Here is a 23,141-nt window from a genome sequence, read left to right as displayed (position 1 = left end):
TCTCTCTCTCTCTTCGCTCTCTATCCTCTCAACATGTCTCATCGACAGATCTAATCGGATGTAGTATCCTTTTTTTTTTTTCTCTTTCAACGCCAATGCCAATTCTATCGTATTTCTCAGCAGATGGGTCGGAATGTACCAATTCTAGAGGCTTTAATTTTTTTTTTTTTTATTTTTATTCTCTATTTTTCTTCAAATCATTTCTATTTTATTTCTACTGGAATAAACTTTGTTGAAAAATTCTTTTAAAAATAAAAATTTCATTTAAAATTTGCAAATTTGTAATTATTAGTTCTAAAATAACGATGAATTATTCATTTTTAATAAAAAAAATAATACTAATGTCAAGTATATTTATATCTGTATTTTAAGTGATTTATTTTTCAATGAAAAAAAATAAAAAAAATAAGAACAAAATACGATCAAATTACAATTGAATTTAAATTTTAAAAACATTCATTTATTCATCTATATATCCATTGTATCAAAATACAAAACGAATTCTCTTCCTCATAGAATTTCAATTTTTTTTCATTTTATATACAAAAAAAAAAAGGCTGGATTTTTATGCGAAATGTGTGACAAAAACGATGAAAGAAGATGCGACAGTATTGAGCATCAACTTGGGAGCCATTGGTGGAAAAGGCGAGTTAAAAGGGGTAAAAAAAAAAAAGGAAAAAAAAAAGCCAAATGCTCGTAAAGAAGGTCAAACGGATCGTAAATGCTGAGAAATACCAACCCCAGAAAGTGGCAGATGATGGCTAGACACTAGTACTTGACATAAACCCTCCCAACTTTCACCCACTTTTTTTTTCTCCTCTCTTTCAACGACTTTAAAAAAATAAAATGAAGAAAAATCTTACTCAACTAGTGAGTCTGTATGCTGCACGTAAAATTTCCTGACCAACAAACTCAACAATACGGTTAATAAAATAATTTCACTTTTTGTTTTATAATAAAAATAGAAAAAGAAATTAACAACTGGCAAAAAAAATATGATCAATCGGTTTGATTTAAATGACAATAAATCACAAACTATAAATAAAGTTTTTATATATTTTTTTCTCTTTGAAGAAATGATTTAATCAAAAAGAAATATAATCTGAAATATTTTTCATATATTTTTGTAGACAAATTATCTTTTGTTGATATATGAAACGTGAATGTAAAGACTATTAGCTAATATAATCTTCATAACAATAAAAAAATAATTCAAGCATGAAAGAAGCTACACAATGGCATTGTTTGTAATCAAGCTTCAAGGGATAATCAATAAATCTTTTTTTTTTTATCAAAATAAATTAATAATAATAAACCAATCAAATAAAATACTAAAAAAATTTAATTTAAATATTTCCATTCAATGTAAAAAAAAGTTCAACAAATTAAATAACGAATTTTAGCTTTATTAAATATTTTTTTGACAATTCAAAGGTCAATGTAATTTTACAAACGATAATTCATTTTTTTTTTCCATAATATTTGTAAAATTTTAAGGGTAATTTATAGACGTTTGGTTACTCTCATGATTGGATAATACTGTTCATCTAAAATTGCATCAGAGATTCAACGAAAAAAAAAAAATACTTGAAAAAAAAACCCACCACAAATCGAGGGGAAAAATTTTACAGGGATGGAAAAAATATATCCAAGCGTGCTTGAAAAATAATAACAAAAAATGAATGAAATATGTAATATAATAAAAAATATTTAAAAAAAAAAAAAATATACATTTGATCGAGGATGCACCTGAGCAAAATAAAAAAAATATATCTCCGCTTTCGTCTCATTACTCTCTACTGAGAATGCCAATTGAATTACTCGACAATCAACATCAAACATTTTTTTTTTTTTTAAATTCTATTTATATTTTCAAAATGATAAAATCTCATCAAGTTTTACATTGAATATTTTTTATTAAACAACTTCAAGTACGCTGAAGTATTTTATTCAATTTTTTTTTTTTTTTAAATAAAATTTATCGTAAATTTTTCAATCAATATATTTATTTTTATTCTGCAATCGAAGATAATTTGTTTTTCCATTTTCTTGTAAAAAGAAAATAATTATAAAATGAGTTGTTGCATAATACAGTAGTTATAGCGTTTATGTAGTCAGACATGATAGCATTGTTATGCTCGGAGCGTATTTCTCCATGTAAATTTAATACCTATTACAACTGCTTGTCTATTGTAGAGGTTGTATTTGATAATACTACGGTCTTTTCTGTTCGATCCAAAAAGGGCTCCTTCTCATCGTTCATGAATTTTCCTCGTTATAGATTCAATACATTTTCATAATGGTTTTTGTGAACAGATAATATTGTCATTATCATAACCATCATTATCATCATGATCGTCATCATGTATATAATTTACTTGTCAATTTTGTGATTAAAAAAAATTTCATTAAGTAAATAATTGTTATAATTTTAACAATAACAATTAAGACAAAGAAAAATTATTCAATCAGGTATATAAAAATTTAAAGCTGATCGTTATGTATTTTATGAAAAATCGTAATGGTATTTTTTTAATATCACTTTGAGCGTGTTTTATAAAATTTAGGCGACTTTTTGAACAGTTGTATTGTTATAGTTAAATTATTCAGTACATGAAAATCTCGTTAGTCTTCATGGGTCCATCGATATTACTTGAAACTGTTGTAGGTCATGGATCGTTGAATTTCAATGTGGACCGAATCAACTAGACATATATATTTCTTGATGAAAATGGAAGTGTAGATATAGCTCTGTTCATTGCAAACTGCAAGTGCATGAACCGAGAAAATATGTCACTTTGTTTAATGTTCACAAAGCGTTATACATTATATTCATAGAATTTAATGTCAAATAGTTATATACCATTAATTCAGCTGCACTTCAATGAGCAAAGAACAAAAGTATAAAACAATTTTTTTTTTTTTGCCAGAGTAATAATAATAAATTGAATTACATTACAAAATATTGAAGAAAAAAAAAATTGCGTATAATTTTAATTTTTTGAAAGAATCGTAACACGTGCAGGCGACTTGGACTGATTGGAAAGTCAGTTTACTGAGGGTTTGAACGATCGATCATTCATGTAATAAAAGTACTCATCAGTCTTGCAATTTCCTTTTGCTTTTCATTGACAAACCTATTTCCATCTGATCCTGAATCAAAAAAAAAAAAAAAAATCAGAAACTCAACCGACTGCAAAAAGATGAAAAAATAAAATAAAAAAAATACTGAATCCATATAAAAATATTATATTTAGTCATGTTCTTTTGTCGTGATGACATAAGAATGAAAAATGAAATGATAAAAAAATATAAAGAAAAGTGATGCGGCGTGAGTGAAAAAAAAAAAAAAAAAAGATGAGGGCTGAATAAAAAATTGTAAAAAAAAAAAAATAAAAAAGGGACACAGAAACCGATTGTCCAGAGTGAATTTACAGGCATATGTGTCCCATGACACGGACGAAAAAAGGTTGCTTTTCGTGGTAACTGAAAGGTGGTAGAGTATAGGAGTATGAAAAAAAATGTATAAGTGAAGAAAGTGAGATAGATAAAATAAGACGAAGGATGCTGTAAGAGAGTGAACAAGTGTGGTAATAGTGCAAAGAGAAAAAAAAAAAAAAAACGGTTGGGAGGAGGAACAAAAGTGGAGAGAATATTGTAGGTTAGGTAGGGGTTTTGCTGAAGCGACGACGCCAAAATTCCTGGCATCGGCAAGCCGTCACTATGACAACGGTGACAGACAAGGTGTTATTGCGCATTCGTGACCACGCCTACGTCACGTAGTACAACATGACGTCATTTAAAATTCTATGAATAAAGCGCCACAGATGTTGATAAACGTGTTGCGGATATTTTTGGTACTATAGAATTTTCCACGACATGGTGAATGTGGCGGTAGCGACAGACGCCTGTTGCTGCTATCTTTAAAATCTTATATTTCTATATATATTATAAAATACCTATCGTTGTTCGTTGCAACTGATGCTGCTTTTGTTGTTATACAAGTTTTGGCTAGTGCTGCCATGAAAGATTGACTATACCCCACCAATATTTAACCCCTTCTTGCTACTGGAAAAACCACCCTCCTTGTATAGTAGCGCGCGCGATATACCTCTCTCCTTCCTCCCACAATTGCAATATCTGTAGCCCACAAGTACCGTGCAAGAGTTCCTCTCCGCCAGTCAGCTATTCGACTCGCCGCCACGCTGCGACGAGATAAATCGTGTGTTGTTATTTTTTTTTTAAATTAAAAACAACAACAAATTTAATAACAAACAAATGATAAATTTTAAAATAATTTTACATCAAATTATCATGGTTTATTGTATTGTTACAATTGTGTTGTAAATGATAAAACAAAAAATTAAAAAAAAGTTGTTATAATTTTCAGAAGCCAGTTTAATTTGGATTTTAAAATTATTTATTTTTATTTTTTTTTTTGCTTTAACACATATGCAAAGCATTTGTGATTATGAATTATTAAAAAAAAAAAAAAAAAGGCAAATTATATTTACAATTTAAATAAGAACTGTACAGTAAAATAAATAAAAAAAAAAAAAAAAAAAGGGAATAATATTAGGGTCGAAGAGGACGAATAGAGAGAGGGTGAGATAAAAAAAAAAAAAAGTTTTGAAGGGTGAACTTACGTGTAAAAGGAGACAACGTAACGCGGAGAAAAAGGGTCTCTGATCAAACAAGGAAAACACAACCACAATATCAACGTACATACGTCTACATGCCCTTGCCAAGAATTACAATCGAGGTTTATGGATCATAGGTTAGCATTTAATCATTTTTTATTCATTTTATTCACATGATAAATTTATTATTCATACTTGATTCCTTATTTTTATGCATGTTCAAATTGGTGAAATGAAAAAAATATTATCCACGTGGTGTATACACATCTGTATGCATCTGAATAAACTCGTTGAAATTATTTACCAAGAGCTTTTTCATGAAGAGCAGCGCGAGGGATAATTTTGGAAACCTCAATGCGTGGTCAAAGCATTCACAAGCTTTTTTTAACACTTAAAACGTAACAAAAGAAATTATTAATTTTTAAAATGACAAATTAAAATGGAATTAATTTAGCTTTTGATTGTCTGATGAATTTTTTCATATTTTTCTCTTGATCATCAGGTTTTTTAGTTTTAAAATTTTAAATTCAAGTTGAAAAGGAAATTTTACGTTAATCAAAAAACAAGTTGATTTATATTTCAATTTATTTTGATAAAAAATAAAAAAAAAGCTTCTTTTTATTTATTGATACATCAACTTGATTGATAATTAATTTATCCTTTATTTTTCATGAAATTTAATAAATATAATTTTGTCGAAATCATAGATTGTTCAATAATGATAAAAAAAAAAATAATTGATGAGAAAAAATCACAATATAGATAATAAGACATCGTAAAAATCATAAACGATTCGTTAATTTTATGATCATATTTTATATTGCCAAAGTTTAATAGCATCTTTTTCTATCCAGGCATGAAAATACCTTGCCATAAAAAATTTAACTCGTATCAAAAAATAATAACAATACAAACAACGTGAAAAAAAAATTTATATCTTTTTTACTTTGAACTAAATTAAAAGGTATAAAAAAAATATACAAAATTATAAAATTTTATTAAAAATAAAATAACGATAATAACCATGTATTTGATGAAAAGTTATAAAATTTTAGACGCGAAAATGTGATTTGTTTTAACCCAATTGAGGACTCGTTTTTTTCTTGTTGTTTATTTTTTAATTTGGAGTATTAGCAAATGGGGTCGGGACAAGCAGAAATTAAACGACAGCGTGTGAAATTTTTTCCTTTATTTTCCTTCATAAAGCAATAAAGAAAGAAAAGAAAAGAAAAAAAAAAAAATATTATAAAAAGCGGATTGTCAGTTGGCGGAAAAGTTGAAATGGTTTTTCTCGAAAACAAAAGAAAAAAAAAAATGAAAAAGACAATGGTAAAGCAAAGCAATTGTACTGAACGAGATAGTTATTTGCATATAATCAGATTCATTCATTCGATATCTGTTTTGAATACATTAATAATGAATTTAATAAGCAAAAGAAATTAAAAAAAAAAATACTTTCATGTTTATTCATTTCAGCAATTATCAAAATACTCTGTGAAGATAAATTTAATTTATTTTATAATTTATCACAGCGTAATTATGATATATTTTTTAATGAAAATTTGACAAACTAGTATAAATATAAAATAACGAGAGTAATTTGAATTTATCAAGACTTGTAGGAAAAAAAAAAATATAGACAAATTCTAATGAATAAAAAATTTATTCGTAAAACAAATTTTAGTACTTAGAATATAAAATTTTGAGTATCAACAATGAATTAATTAATGTTTAATTAAATAATTGTAAATGATGGTAAATAAGAAAAAAAACAAGCAGATTTATTTAAAATAAAATATTTATACGAGAAAGTAACATTAGAATTTTGTAACTACTCATCGTAAAATTTACGTTGAAATTGGCAAAACAAGATTTGAATAACATCATATTTTATACATGTACATTTGTTTTTTTATGTAGTGGTATATTCATTTTGTTATCTCTCGTTGTATTTTGAAATAATACACCACTCAAAATATGCGCATAGACGATTTACCCAGTGTGCTTTTTCATCCAGTTAATTTTACAACAACCATGATTCACCTCGTCTCTGTAATAGCATGGTCAAAATATTCTAGGTACAAATATCTGAAAATAAAATATTCTAATGAATTATTTTTCCAAAAAACAAATGGAATATCTTTTACAAAAAAAAATAACCAAAATACATCTTAAAATAAAATTAATTAATTGAAAAATAAATTAATTAATCAAGGCATTTTAAAGGCCAAGAATTTTTACATTTTTAAAATTTAATTTACTTATTTTTCATAAAATTTTTGTTTATTTTAATAATATTTGTATTATTAATTAATTAATTTTTTACTTAATAATAGATACTTTTTTGTGGCATATTTTCTACTTTTTCTTTTTTTTTTTTTGATATTTTGACTAGATATTTTTTTGTACAGGGTATTTACTGATACAATCCCTTGTCTTATTATTTTTTTTTTTTCCAAATATAATACCACTGTTATTAAAAGCATCACCGAGTATGAATATGACAAATATAATTATTACATAGCTTGGTTATAATTTTAAAATACAAAAAATAATTTACACGCTACTTGTGTTTATTTAAAATTTTACGTTGGCATATTAAGACCTCAACATACTGATATTGTTTCTATTTATATGTATTAACGTGACTCGAATAATTTTTTTTATTACAACAACCCTAGAATTAATTAATAAAAAGGCTACAATTTTTTTTTTTTCATGCAGAATAACGTGTTCAGTTGGCTTGTTATTTTATTCTTTTTTTTAAATAATTTTTTTTTTAATAAAAAAAATACACAGTCTACAATTTTTTCCTTTTTTCTGGTTGTATCTGGTTTATATATTTTTTTTTTTTGGAATATGTTATGTATGCAACCACTTGGGCTCTCCACTTTAAATAGTACGTGCGTTGGTTTTATTTCTACTATCCTTGAAAAGGTTCAAACATACTTTACTCCTGTTGGTCATCCCACTGTACAAATGCCTGGAATATAAATTATTTTCAGCATAAAAAAAAATCTTGTATTTTATGTTATTTGATTACTTTTAATAATATATCATGTACATAGTTGTATATAGTTGTATATAGTTGTCAACAGTAGCTGATATGACACGTGTCTTTTCGATAACAACAGACAAGCCAATCGTCCAGTAACTATATTTTTCATATTTTTTTTTACCAAGGGTGTATATTGTGTCAAAAAAAATTAATCACAGCACCGTATGACGATATTGCTTAATCTAAAATATGTCACTACATGTCAGCCCTGAAAATATAAAAATAAAAAAACAACCCTCCAATAAACAGTTTATTTATTCAACTGAAATATATATTTATAAAAAATAAAAAATATACAATTTTTTTTTTAAATCAAAAAATTTAAAATATTACATAAATAAATTTATTTATAGATATTTTTTTTTCGATTGCAACAATTTTATATGCATGATGTTACACATATTTTCCAATAGATGAAAAATGCATTTTTGAAAAATAAAAAAAATAAAAAATCAATGCTCTATTATAATTCAAAGCACGTAGATGAAAAAAAAAAAAAAAAAATATTATACCATCATATGACAGTGTTCACGTATCCTACTTACGAAACTTCATATTGCACCAATATCGAAAATCATTGTATCATGGCTCAAGGAGTCTTTATATCCTTTTTATTTTTTTTTTTTTATCTAACCCTTAATGTTATTGTATCACGAAAAACACAACAATTTAACGCTGACCACGTATTCTTAATGTCAACTATTACGATCACAATACAGTTGATAGTTAAACCTTTTTCGATCAAACATTTTATATATATTTTTTTTTTTTAGATGTGTTGAAAAGTATCCTTTGTCTTGTATCGTTTCTTAACACGCAATTTTGATAACTGAGTATGATAAATTGTGTTGTGTTTGTAAGTTTGTAGAGCCTACACGTGCCTTGAACATAACATGAGTTGACTATCATAATGTTCATGATAAGAAAAAAATAAAAAACACTGCTTGAAAACCCAAGACCTTGTATATGTCATGTTAAATTTGAAGCAAATTTTCTTGTGTAAAATATAAACAAACAACAAATGACTAATGGTAGTTTTTATATATTGTCTAGACAAGACGATTTGGCTTTTATGATTCTCAAAGTCAAAGAGAAGCTGTCACAAAGTGTTGATAAATGTAAAATAAAAAATAAATATACTTTATCCAATACTTGACATCTCAATCAAACTTTTATTCTTATTCAAAATTATTTCTTGTTTTATGTTTAAAATGATAAATCAACTTGAAAATATTTATTTGAATGACTCAATTTCACACCTTTATTATTAAATAATATTGACAATAATTATAGCATACCAAAGAAGATGTTACACGTTGTAGTGAAGGGTTGATTGAGTTTCTATTGTAATTATCAAATCGTATAAACCTAAAGTTGACAGACTTGTGGGTTACCCAATACTCGAGTATGTCTCAAACTCAGTGAGAATCTTGCCTCAAGGTACTTTTCAAACTTACCATCTGACCGTAATCACCGTATCCACTGTGTTCAGTATTTGCTCCAACACCCCACACTTAAAACCTCAAAGATTTTCAAGTTGAACCCAAAACCAAACCTTTAATCTTATTTCAAATTTTACTACATTAACTTGAAGAGCAATTCAATCTATAAACATACACAAAATATTTATATATAAATAAAATACTATTCAACTATTCTGTTTATATATTTCTAAAAAAAATATAAATTAATTATTTAAAACTTGTATTGTATTATACATACACGAATAGAAATTAATACATTCTATTGATTATTTAATTATTCAAGATGCTTGTTTATGTCTTAAATTAATTTGTATCAATAGAAACATGTATTGATCGATAATCATCATCATCATCATCAACATCATCATCAAATTTCATTATATATATATTTAGGTCAAAATTTACACGAGTGTTTGATACTGTTTGTGTTGAGTTGAACACAGCTTGAACCTGAAACCTCTCACAGTGTGTTACTGACTGAGGTACCTTCAGGTACCTTTAATGAAATTCAGGAGAGACGAAGAGAAAATACAGGTGTCTCACTTGTTCTACTTTGTCGGCTCTATATCTAGAATTATGGTGCACTGTCTCTGCGTTTAGCACTCATGGTTACTTACTCATATGAGCTTAAATACATTATATATATTATATTCATGGATGCATGTAAATGGTGTCTCACTCTTACTTTTAATTGACTGTCTCTCTCACTTCTTGTAATGCATTACGAGGTCGAGTGTTGTTACGACAAGGGATACAAAGACAAAGGGTCACATTGCCATGGAATTGAGTGAGCAATATATATCTAGAATTATATTTGGTTATGCTTATGGTTATTGTCTGTATATATATTATTATTGCTCAATATATTATAGACAAGAACAATTTGAAAACACTTGGAAACTCATGTGTGTGTGTGCTTCAGTGGTACTCCAATCTAAGATGTCCATTCCGCGTTTGCCAATTGAGCCTCGAGGGTACCACCAGGCATACTTGAAAATAATTATTAAATAATTGTTTATTGATTGTTTTGTGGTAGTGGGGAGCTTGAAATATTTTTAGAATTATTATAAACAAATTAATCTAGTGGTATTGATTGACTTTTTAAATTTTTGATTATTAAAAATTTAGATATTCAACTTGAAAATAATAATTAGCTTTTGTACTGTAATTTATAAGATGATATTTTTATTGTAAAATTAATACAAAAAAATTTGAATTAATATTAATGATTTTGTTATTTTTTACTCTGTTTCAGGTAAGTGTTTGGTGTAATTAAATTACAATGAAATAAATGGATTATTTTTGTAAGTAAAAATAATTAATAATTAAGCATACTACAGTAGATTATTAACAGATAAATAAAACATTTATTCAAATGGTTTTTATGAATTCTTTTTCATGTGTAATAATGTCAATTTTTTTTTTTTCATTTATTACTTATTCAAGTGAAATTATCTGACAATTAGCAGGGAGGTCTTGCAGAGATTTTACTACATTTAAATTCTTTTTTTTTTTTTTATTCTTTCAACCCCTGGATTGTTCTTTTTTTTTATGATTTTTTTTTTTTTTCTACTACCCAACATCACATTGCAAAAACCTCGTACTTTTTAAGTTTAAGTCTCGAGGTAAATTTAAATTTCAAAATTTCAATCTGGCTTGCAAATCCTGTGCTCTTCCACCACTCCATGTAAAATTTTTCTTGGCCTCCCTTTCTCTCTTATTTTTTTACACTCTCTCTTATTATTTTTTTTTGTCTCTAGGGGACACACCAGATTGCCACGACGGTGGCAGCATGACATCAAAAGTCTTTTACGTCCTTCCAATATTTTTTATTTTTTATGTATATATATTTTTTTTTCTTTCATCCACCTCGTCTACGAATTGAAAATTTTACCCTCGAGCGTGCTCGATAAAAAGTCACTACTCTCTCGTGCTATTGGTAATGTAAGGTCAGGACACCATGTCTTTTTTATCATTTTTTTTTTTTATTTATCTTCAACACAGATAAGATAAAAAAAAAAAAACAGAATCGATGCAAGTGTCTTTATCTTTTTTAAATTTAATTATTTGTAAAAGATAAACTTCCAAACAATGGGCGAATGTCTCAATTGATAGTAAACTAGTTTTGTCAGATATCGAAGTAAAATTTTCAAGATGAGAGTACACGGAGACGTCTATCTAAACACTTGTTAAATAAATCAACTTTTCGTACGACTATAACCCACCCCTGGAGTCCCTACAAGTGGATAAAGTTTACCCTTCATACTGGATCCATAATTACTTAACGGGACATTAGAGGTCCAGATGAATGGACCAACGAGTCAAGGCTCTCTCTTTTTTTTTTTTCTTCTCATTTCAAGAAGAACAAGTTTTAATTTTTTTTTTTTTTCCATTTATTCTTTCGTTAGAGAAAACTTTACTGACTCGTTATGTCGCAAAACCTACAAGACTAGAGTAAAAAATAAAAAAAAAGATAGATGTTAGTGAACAGTTGGTGAAGTACCTTGTCTCTCACGTTAAGATTAAAATTCATGTGACGTAGTCTTTTGAGGCCATGTGTCCCTCGGGATACTGGTGCGTTGGCTCTCCGCGATAATTTAAACAGTGAAAAGCAAAACTAGACAGTAACCATAGTGGTAGCTTTTTTTTGTTCTTGTCTATGTCATATTGTAATGCAAAGAACAAGTACATCGTTATATGCAAAAATAAATTAAGACTTATGTATTTTTTTAAATATATAAAAAGAAAAAAAAATTAAATTTTCAAAGAAGTCTTGTTGTATAATTTAATTTGCAAATCAAATTTTCTGCATCATGCTATTCGTTGAATTTTATACAGTCAACCTTTGCATGACCAATTATCATTTTTCGAACAATCTTTTTATATTTTTTAAATTTTTCATTACATTTACGTGTCGAAAATCAGATAAATAATTAGCACTTAATTTTAAAAATTTCAAAGTTTTCAACATACTCACTTTTTTTTTTTTTAAATAATAAAAAACTTGAATATTTGAAAATTATAATTCAAGTGATTTTAAAAGTTTTATTGTTTTTTTGTTATTCAATTTATTATCTTGAAAATATTATTTTTCAATTCGTTAAAATATTTTATTTATTTGTTTTATTTATTTGTGAAATTTTTAAATTAATATAAAATAATGAAATTGTAGAGTATAATATTTACTGATTGTATTTTTAAACTGAAAAGAAAATAAAAATAATAAAAAAATACTCATAATAAAAATAATAAACATAAAGACAGACGCAGCATTTCAAAGTTATGATGCTTGGAAACGAAGAAAAATATAACCATCGTTAAGATAAAGTCACTTGAATATATATATATGTTTGTTTTTTTTTTATCAATACTTTTTTTACAATCGTTTGACTATTACGATCAACAATTTCATATTGATTGCCAGACTCGAAGTAAGAATATACTCTGATCGAAAATAAATAATCACAATGAGAATGAAAAGGGAATATAAAACTCATCATTGTTTTATCCATCAGTAGAAAAATAATAATAATAAAAATAAATAAAGTTTTATAAAAAAAGTTAAATTGATACGTCAATCGGAACAAGTGATTCTAATTTTACTTACACAATAATGTGTGTATCGTATTTCAACTAGGTCATTTTACTGGACGAAAGAAAAAAAAAAAGTCCAAAAATTGAGTGTTGAGCTTTCATGTGTCCGGAAGAAAGTTTTTTAGAAATTGGCACGGTCCCATCTTGGAAAGTTTTAACAAGATCAATTCTGCAGTTTTTTTTCTTCTTTTTTTTTTTTTTTTATACTCCTTTTCAACTCGTCGCACACGATGCTTATTGTCTGAAAAAAAAAAAACAATAAAAAAAATTGAAAATAAATAAACTTTTCACATCTGGAAAATACTTGGATGACATTTTCAGTGACTGTCACAATTATTTGGTAAAACTTGGCGAAGCTATTCCAATCACTGTCTACAACACTCTGGGAATTTCAAAAAATATTATGTATTATTTTTATAAAAAATAAGTATACATTGGTTTTTTTTTTTTAAAAAAATTTTTTATCATTTTTCATGTATTGCAATTTGAGAGACTAGATTGGAGCAATTTTATTGATCGAGTGTCTCAAAAATTGTTGACAATTTCAATAATTTCATGTGACAATTTATTATAAAAATTTAAATTTTAAAAATATCAACTGTTCTTCAATTTGAGCTAGTAGAACATCTCAGTATTTAGTCAGACGTAAAAATATTATTAAACAAAACGAAAAAAAAATCAATTAAAAAATGATTTTTCAATTAAATTAATTTTTATTAATTAAACTAGATTAATTTTAAATAAAAAAAATAATTTAATTTTTTTCTATTATCGAATAACCCATTATACTTTATTTAAAAAATTATATATTTTTTTATTTTAAAATATATATATTTTATTTAAATTTATTAATGTTTTTTAATTTTTTTTGTTGTTGTTTTCTTGATCGAATTTTAATCCAGTGTATATATTTCGATATACGATCAGAAGCGAGTGAACGTTATTACGTTTATGCAAATATCAACGGCTACGCGCAATAACCCAGCATCGCTTTGTTTATTTTGTAATTGGAGTGTGCAAATATAGCATCATTGGTTATAGCAACGTGTGCCAGTGTATATGCCTATCCACACCTGACGACATTAATATCGGACAGAGTATTTATCTCTTGGTATCAATATTTTCCTCTCTATATTTACACCCACATAACACACACAAACACATGTACAACATGTCTCATCTCTATTTTAAAAATCATCCTCCACTCGTATTACTCAAATTTCATATGCACCCCTTTATTATTCATCAAGCGATATTTAACGGTTTTTTTTTTTCACATTATTATCTTCTTGTATCCACAAAACCATTATATAAATTTACGTTGAAAATAATACAATTGCGTGATTTATTATTGAAATTTTTTTTTTTTAAATTTACAAAATATTATATTTCATTTATAAAATATATAAATATTAATTTATGCATTTTTAAAAAACGCTATTTGACCCAATGAATAAAATTAATTATCGATAAAATTATTTTGAATTTTTTTGTATTGAATAACAATTTATTTTATATTTTTCATTCTAGTTTGTATACAAATTTTCATGGCGTGAAAAGGACGAATGGTTTTCACTTCTTTGCCCTCAAAGTCAATTTGTATGTCTAGCATTTTGTAGTATTACTGGTTATATGCTTTTTCCTTTCTCATCTGTGTATATTCTCTATACATATATACAAAATTTAAATTCGTATATGTATTTGTATGCAAACTTTATAGTTGGGCATTTTCAGTGAGACTGATAAATCACCAGTCCATCCGTTGACTGACAGAATCTGATCGTTCACGATTTGCTAGTGTTTCCTTTTGCCATAATAGTACAGCACTGTGTATTTATCTTTCTCAATTTTTATTTTTCTCTATTTAACTTGAGTTATATATTTGTATTATGGCCTTCGTCATTCTCGTCAAGCCTTTTCACCAACTGGATAGAGAATAACCCTCGTCTTTCATGTGAAAAATAAAATTTAAAAAAATAACCATCAAACATTTTAGCAAAGTTAAGGTCAATCGATCATCGTGAAAATAATGAGGTTTCGACGAAGAACGTGTTACGACCCCGTTTTGTGTGATAGGTCTAAACTTTACAATACATGAGAGAAGAAAATAAATAGATAGAGCACAAGGTAAACAAATGACAAAGAGAGATGTGTATATATTTTTTAATGCAAAAAAAAAAGATAGGAAATAAAGAAGGATGTCGTTCGTAAACAGAAACATCTGCTTTAGAATTCTGAACATCTAGCGAATCTATAATAATATATATATCACTCGATTGCCGCATCGCAAGAACAGAGAAAGATAGAGAAATCCTCACTCGTCTTTTCAAAGTAATCCCGGTTTCACGGAGTTCGCTCTCGCCTTGCAAAGCTCCAGGAATAGGTTAATCTCGAGGGTCGAAAGTTTTTGTATACACTCATACTCAACGCACAAGCTTGGATCTGCCTTTTTAGATGGGTCTAATCCTGTACCACAATGTAACCTGATCTGGATTCTAATAAGCTCATGACCATACACAGAAAAAAAAAATATGCCTAACATTCATTGTCCACATTTCAATGGTGGTACTTCTCATGGTGTTGAATGTTAAACAAGTGTTTGTTAAAGAATAAGAAAAATAAATTAAACAACAAAGGATAACTTTGAAACTGGAAATAAAAAAAAATCTACCCCAAAAAAAGATGAGAATAAAAAAGAAAAACTTTAAAAAAACTGCCGAGTCAAATAATGAAAATTCGTGAAAGTCTATTTACCAGTTTCTCTTGTATGTGAAACATGGTTTTTTGATCGTGCAACCTCAGCGAGAAAAAGTAGCTATCGTGAAAAATATAAAAAAAAAAAAAAAAAAAAAATTATATATAGAGTGGATAAAACGTTTTATTATCGCGCATTGAACTCCTCGTTTCGTTGAAGCGCTTATCGTCGATGCTGTCGTCAAAGTTCTTGATTTCTTTAAGTTACCAGTGAAGAGAAAAAAAATTAAGTCATCGAAAAATTTTGAGCTAGTAGAAATCCTATGTCTTATATACAAAAAAGTTATTTTAGAATTTTTTTTTTTTTTACATGGATACAAACTTTATATTGACCCAAGTAGTATATCTCAAGATTTAGTCGGACAAAAAAATTATTTAAAAATAATTCACAGGAAAAAAAAAAAAAAATTTATTTATTTTTTCGATTTTATTTTAGTTGAACGTAAAGCTGTGTTTATTAATTAATTATATATCAATTTTTTGCATAAATAAAGTAAAGAAAATTATTTTGAAATGATAAAAAAATAAAATTAATAAATTTTTGTAAATAGGGCATTTGAAAAAATTATTGTTTCAATTAAATATAAAATTAGTGTTAGTAAATTTATAAAAAATTTATAAACACGAACAAATAATTATTTTAATTTTCAAACAAACTAATAAGCTATTTTTTTTATTAGCAAATAGCTCGGTTGTATCATTACCACCCTCAACTTTATTTTACTTAGGTCAATTCAAAGATTTTACCAACAAAGTAATTCCGTACACTGGACCATCGTGCAAATAGCCTCCATTATACCTTTTTCTTAAAACTTCCAAGAAAAATTTTCAAAATAAAAAAAAAAAAAAAAACAAAATAAACTTAGAACCAAAAAGTTCACTCTGCGTTCATGTGAACCACTTTCCGCAGGTCTGCCATTATCATCCTTTTACTGTATCTAAAAAAAACAACGATTATAAAAAAAAAAAAATTTGCTACTTTTATATCCATATTACATACAAAATTTGACCCTCTTGGCAAAGACAATTATTTTTTACTTTTACCACATGTTTTCACGTAACCTTGCACTGTTATTATTTCCTATTTATTTTTATTATTATTTTATATTTTACTTTTTAGTTTTTATAAAAATAAAAACAATTGTTTGCAATATTTTTCTCCTAAAATTATTATTATTATTCTAAATTGCTGTAAAGTTAAATTTAATTTTTTTTATTTAATCTTGGGTGTGGCTCCTTGGCAAAGTTGCACTCAATGTTATTTTTGTTAAACAGTAAATATATGGGATCGGCATGTATGACTCCCGAGAGCCATGACATTTTCGTTTGGACTATTTTTATTTTTTATTCCTCGACATACGAGAAAAGATGTACTTGTATTTTTTATTTTGTTAAATTTTTTGTGTGAGAGCTGTCGATGGATAAAGTACTGTTGCTTTATTGTATATGTATCTTTGCCATCTTAAAGTGACATTATTGCTATATAAATTGAGATATAGAGTTGCAATGGTTGTTACTATACTAAAACTATACAATATATATTACTAGAGCAAGATGGAGAAGACTGAAGGATCAGTACGAATGCTGTTAGTCTTGATTATCCATGACTGTATCCTGGGGCAAAGACCCTTTTACTCAGTATGTATATACACGTATATTTGTTCAAACTTATTCTGTGTCATTCTACAAGGATACATTGTCCTTTTGTATATTTCAACATTTGTTTAACAATTAATGAATAGTTAAACTATCTATCTTTATCAGAATTTCAATTAAAAATTAACCAAGACAGGCTTCTTCTTCTTCTTTTTTTTCTTTCCCATTAATTAAACATCACTATGACATTTAAAATTTATTTATTTTTTAAACATTTATCTTGTTAAATTGAATTCAAATTTAATTACAAAACCAATTGCCAAGATTTTTTTTTTATTTAAGAAGTTCAATAGTGACGCGTGAATTTTCAATTGTTTTTTATATTGTAAAAAAGAAAATAGAAAAAAAATAAGCAGGTCAATGTGCAAATAAATTTGAGTTATATTTTTTAAAAAGTTGTTAAAATATTAATACGTTATAATTTGAATTTAGTGCTAATGAAAAAAAAGGGGAAGTTGCTGTCTGTCTAGATCGACCACAAAAACAATAAAGTTGTAAAATAAAAAAAATATCTATTATTTTTTTTTTTCATGGCTTTTAGTAGTTAATTAAACTTCAAGTTATTAAATCCACAAATAAAAAAAGTAAAAGAAATGAGTATGATTTCAACTCTATAAGCCAATCATCACTGTCGTGGTCTTCGTTAAACCTCATCTTGCCAGTACCGGACGATAATGTCTCTTTCTTCAGAATCCTCATAGTTATTTTATTTCATTTTTTTATTTCTCATTGCGATAATACTCTTTTATCGACGGATTATAAAACGTTTCAATGATTCACAAAATGATATATAGAGTTCCATTATTACTATTGGTTTCTTTATTTATTTTTTTTTTAATAAGAATAACATTTTTTCTGTTCTTTTTTTGATTCCAGTTTAATTGCTATCGTTTTAGAACAAGAACTCACCACAAATATTGACGAATAAAAAACGATAAAATAAGATTAAAAAAAAATACAAAAAATATATAGAGAGAAAAACGGAGTAGAGATAGTAATATTTATCTGCAGTGAAAAAAAAAAAAGACATATGTTGACTGGTTGACCTGAATTCACTGTCAGTTCATTTAAAAAAAAGTCACTGAATCGAAACGTTGATTCTTCAATGAATACTGAATATTCGATAGACTAGTTCCTGGAAAAAAAAAAAAAATATATCTGTATTTATCACTGTAACATTACAATTTTATATATATATATTTTATTTTTTTTCACTTACTGAATTTTGGTGAAGTACTCTCTGGTGAATTGACGTTGAAAATTCGTTGGTGGTTGCTAAAGCAGTTACTGCCTTCATTTGAACCTTGCTACGTGGTTGGATACTGACTTTTATCCACAACGACCAATTCAATTGGCAAGTGAATTTACGATCTTCAGCATCGATTGTAAAGTTAAAAATAAAAAAAATAAAAAAATGTAAAAATGTATAGTCGGCAGTACTACTGTGCCTGGAGTTTTTCCCTTTTTTGGTCGACATATAGCAACACTTTTTTATATATGAATCGTCTATAGATCTACTTTCATTTCGTCTATATAAACGAGAAAAAAAAAAAAAGTACTTCTCTGAGCTTTTCGTCGTATATAACGTAGATGCTTTTAAAGTATTGCCATACGATAAATGCACACGAAGACTATCACAAGGTAGCACACAGCAAAACTGTCTGTGTGCTGGCTGAAAAAGAAAAAAAATAAAATAAGAAAATGAGGGTTACGTAAAATAAAACAGTTACAATTTTATCCCTTAGCTTGGTTTGTATTACAGTGATATATACATTTCAAAAGAAACAAAAGCCCTGCAACCTTTCTTCTTTCATTTTTATGATTGTGAATTCTGTTTAAGTTTACATCCAAACTCGTAAATTTATTTCTTTACATTCTTCTGTTTTTATATTATTATTTTTTCTACAATCTAAAAAGATTCAAGCCTTTCTTTGCATCAGATTTAACTATTTAAATTACTGTGCATTATTTTTTTTTATCATTTAAAATTTAATCAAATCAACAGCTGTAACTTTTCAACAAATTTAATATAAACACAAAAGTTTATACATGAAGAATGAAGAAAATATGTAACTGACGAATGTTGCATACTGTTATGAATGTTTGTATTTAAACAATTGTTTAAATTATGTGACTTGTCTGATACATAAACGACCCCTTACTACTTTACGTTAAATAAACCACTGTGTCAAGCTGTTTGACTTGTACATTTCTCATGTTAAATTTACACTAAAATACTAAAATACTAAAATGTCTTTCAGCCTAAATACTATATATTTACATGGAATTATTTTAATGCACATATAGATATTATTTAACCTTTCTCGAGGTGTTATGAATGGTTGTGCTTTAAAGCACCCTTTTAATTTAATTTTCAAATGAATTAATAGTTTTACAAAATGTACGAAATATTTACACTTGATTTCCATATATTTTGTTGCTTAATTAAATATTATAATCAACACAATTTTTTTTTTCTTTTTTCGACAGCTAAAGCTGGACAGTGTGTGACTTTTTCTTTGCCACTTTCAGCTGACACACAACGCAGTGACACACAACAAAGTTAGCTTTTACAATTTATTTTTATTTCATTGATATGAAGGTTATTTTTTATTTTTTTTTTCTTACTTTTTATATGCTTCGTTCTTGACGACTCGAGTTGAATGGAAATCTTTTTCTGGAAAGATGTTGTCTGCGCTTGGCGTCAAAAGGCGAGGTGAAAAAGTAAAAAATAAAAAATATATTCTTTGAGTACTCAGAGATGGCTTGCTGGTTTTTTATTTTTATTTTTTCATTCCTGGACCTTTTATTCCCATTTACTGAGTGAAATGCAAGCTCCATCAATTCAAGGATTTTTCGTACGAAAAATGTAACAAGAGGTGAATGTGTTGTTTGTCAAGAGCTGGAAAAGAAAAAAAAAAATAAATAAGTTAACAATTCTTAGCCTGAACTTTTTGCAAAAATTGATTATTTATGAAAAAATATATTTTTCATGCCTTTAATAAAATATGTGATACCAAAATATCGACAAGTATAAATTTAATTATTTATAAAAAAAAACTTTACAATGAAATACTTGTATAAAACTTTTTTTTTTTACCACAATGCTTTTATTTTATTTTCTTTCAAGAAATAAAAAAAAAATTAACATTATTATTGCTGGAAAATATGTTTTTTAATTTTTCAATTATCACGACCGCCAAACCGCTGATTTAATTTGTTGTTAACGCATCAATCTAACCGCTTTTTCTCACCGCAAAATATACACTAAGTCTAAAAGAAGCTTTTGCTTTAATATAGCTTGAGAGAAGCTTGACACAGCATAAAGCTTCAAATGCTTTTTGTGGCTTGTCATTGTATCACCACAATAACATATTTATTTTTATGATAAAATATAACATCTCAGTTTTATTAATAAAAATAAAAACAAGTACATTCACCTGTTATAAAAACACCAACATCAACAAAACAATAAAATTAAAAATTCATTTTAAATTACATCTTTGTCTGTATGAAATTTATTATTCAAATTATAAATCAATATTTAGTGAATTAAAAAAATTATAAACTGTCTTTTGTTCAAGTTGACTTTTCATATAACTCTACCATATGTCTTGAATATTTTTTTTCTCTTCATTTTAAAAAATCAACTTGATTCTCTACAATTACTTTTCATTTATTTTATTTTTTTTTTTTTCGATCTGCTATTTTATTTATTATTCATAAAATAATTATATGAGAAAGAAAAAAAAAAAAAGTTACAATATGACAAAGTTTACTTGATATTTATTTTCAAGTTATTTTTCTGCAAGCTCACATCGCAAAATGTCTAATAATCAATAATGTCACCCCCATAAGTTCTATTTTTATCCTCCAAGAAAATAAAAAAAAAAAATGAATACTGTACGGAAATTTTCCCCTTCGTATTCTATGTAGAAAAGACAAGCATACATGCGACCTTCTTATATATACATTTTATAAAGGTGTAGAAAATATCCAAGTGATTGGTATTTTTTTTTTTTATTATTTTTCCCTTCAATACACTATTTGAACAATGTTTAAACTTACGCGCTGGTAAGCCTCAAGGGCGTACACTTGCTTTTAAAAGAAAAAAGAAAATTTATTTTTTTTTTCCTTTGTCATCTCTCCTGACGATGTCCAATTTCAGAAAATTCAAGAAGTATTTTTTCCCTCTCTTTTTACATTCACACATCTTGCTTTGATGTTTTATTTATTTTTTATATTTCAATTTTTTATTTTTTATTTTTTATTTTTCACTATTATAATAGCTCAACACGTGTTATTTTATTTTTTTGTTATTTGTTATTTCATTTTTTCTATCTACATTTTTATTTGCCTCTGTGTGTGTATCAGCCTCTTTTGTATACATTTGAAAATAAAAATAAAATAAATTCATACATTTCGTGCTAGGATCAACGTGTTTGCAAAAACGTTTCGACACGCGCGGCACACGCCCCTTGTTGTGTAATACCTGTTGCACCCCTCTCTTCGTCTCTGTTCTCTCGAGTGAGCTCAAATAAAATAGAGGGTGCAACAATTGAAAAAAAAAAAAAAAAAAACATTACGGTATGAGGAAAATAAGCAAAAGCCTTTGTGGTGTTAAAAATACAATATTCTATATAGCTGAATACCATAATTGATCGTAGAAATATTTTAAATAAAATAAAAAAATACAAAATGATAATTAATTAAATTTTAGATATTATCTTTAATTATTTAATTATCTAGTAAATAATTTTAGAGTTGAAAATAAATTGCATTACGACAAAATGTCACGTGGAAAATTTACCATTTTTTTTTTCTGAATTAGAAGTCATAGTAGTGACTTGCCAATTAAAAAAAAAAAAAAAAATTGGGACATAAAAAAAGCTCTTGAAAGCCAATTATGTTCGTCCTAGATTTTTTTTTTTTTTTTGGTAAATATAGAAAAAGTTTCTGCGTCAACAAAAAGTTACGCAACATTTTAAATAATGACAATTTTTTTGTTTTTGTTGTATATTTTTATCGATAATATTTAATGATGTAATCAATGAATTTTAATTGAAATATTTGTAAAATTTACTTACGTAATTTTGTAATGAAAATTTTTAATTAAATTAAATTGTACTTGTTATTTCCATGTGGTCAATTAAATTGAATTTCAATAGAACAATAAAATCAATTATTAAAAAAATACCTGTAAATTTTGCAAAGTTTAATTTCAATATCGTAATATGTAGACCAACGAATGTTGACGTAAAATGTATTTACCAGTAATTTTGTACTTGCCAACAACAGCTGAGTTGGATGATTATATTTCCATTCACTATGTATTTTCACTTTTATTTTTTATTTATTTTTTTTTATTCTGTATATACTTGAGTATAATCGCTTGGCTTACATCTGGATATGACATTTGAAAAGAACAAAATTATCCAGTGAGTAAAATTTCATTTCCTTTTTTTTTTTGTTTTTTTTCCACCTCAACAAGACATACCCTATAAACACATACACCTTCGACATAATAATATAAATGAATTTAAAAAGAAGAAAAAAATTCATATAAAAATCTATAAATGAATCCTGCAACAGTCATCTGACAAGTATGCTGAACAAACACATGGTCATTTTGATATGTGTGCTCGTTAAATTGTTTGTATTATAAAATATGATCCACAAATGACGAGACGATTTTCAATGAAACCATAGCTCCATTAAAAAGCTTGATTAAAAATAATAATATAAAAATTTATTTTCTTCAATATTTATTGAATTCTTTTTACAAAGATATATAAAATTTCTATACCATCATTGTTCCAAATGATTTAACAATAGTCTTTGTTCATTGTTGTTTATTTTAAGTCTCATTTTTCGAAATATTCTTTTGTTCTTTTTTTCATGTCTTACCAAATCAACAACGTTGAAGCACCTAATTTTGTTGCAAACTTATTTATT

General features: G+C 26.5%; 1 protein-coding gene across 15 annotated transcripts in view; it reads left to right on the top strand.

The window, feature by feature from the left end:
• LOC122850136 (CUGBP Elav-like family member 4) overlaps positions 1–23,141 on the top strand; it is a 368,827-nt gene that overhangs the window by 207,465 nt on the left and 138,221 nt on the right. For 5 of the 15 annotated variants that reach the window (XM_044149200.1, XM_044149197.1, XM_044149180.1 and 2 more), the window contains exon 1: positions 4,169–4,777. The exons of 9 other annotated variants lie outside the window; for them this stretch is intronic. The gene's annotated coding sequence lies outside the window, so the exon portion shown is untranslated. Of the gene's footprint in view, positions 1–4,166; positions 4,778–23,141 lie in introns of those variants that run through there. One more of the 15 variants, XM_044149204.1, reaches the window with a different exon arrangement.

Source organism: Aphidius gifuensis, linkage group LG2 (genome assembly GCF_014905175.1).
Source record: "Aphidius gifuensis isolate YNYX2018 linkage group LG2, ASM1490517v1, whole genome shotgun sequence".
Taxonomy (NCBI): domain Eukaryota; kingdom Metazoa; phylum Arthropoda; class Insecta; order Hymenoptera; family Braconidae; genus Aphidius; species Aphidius gifuensis.
This window is presented reverse-complemented; position numbering and strand designations above follow the sequence as displayed.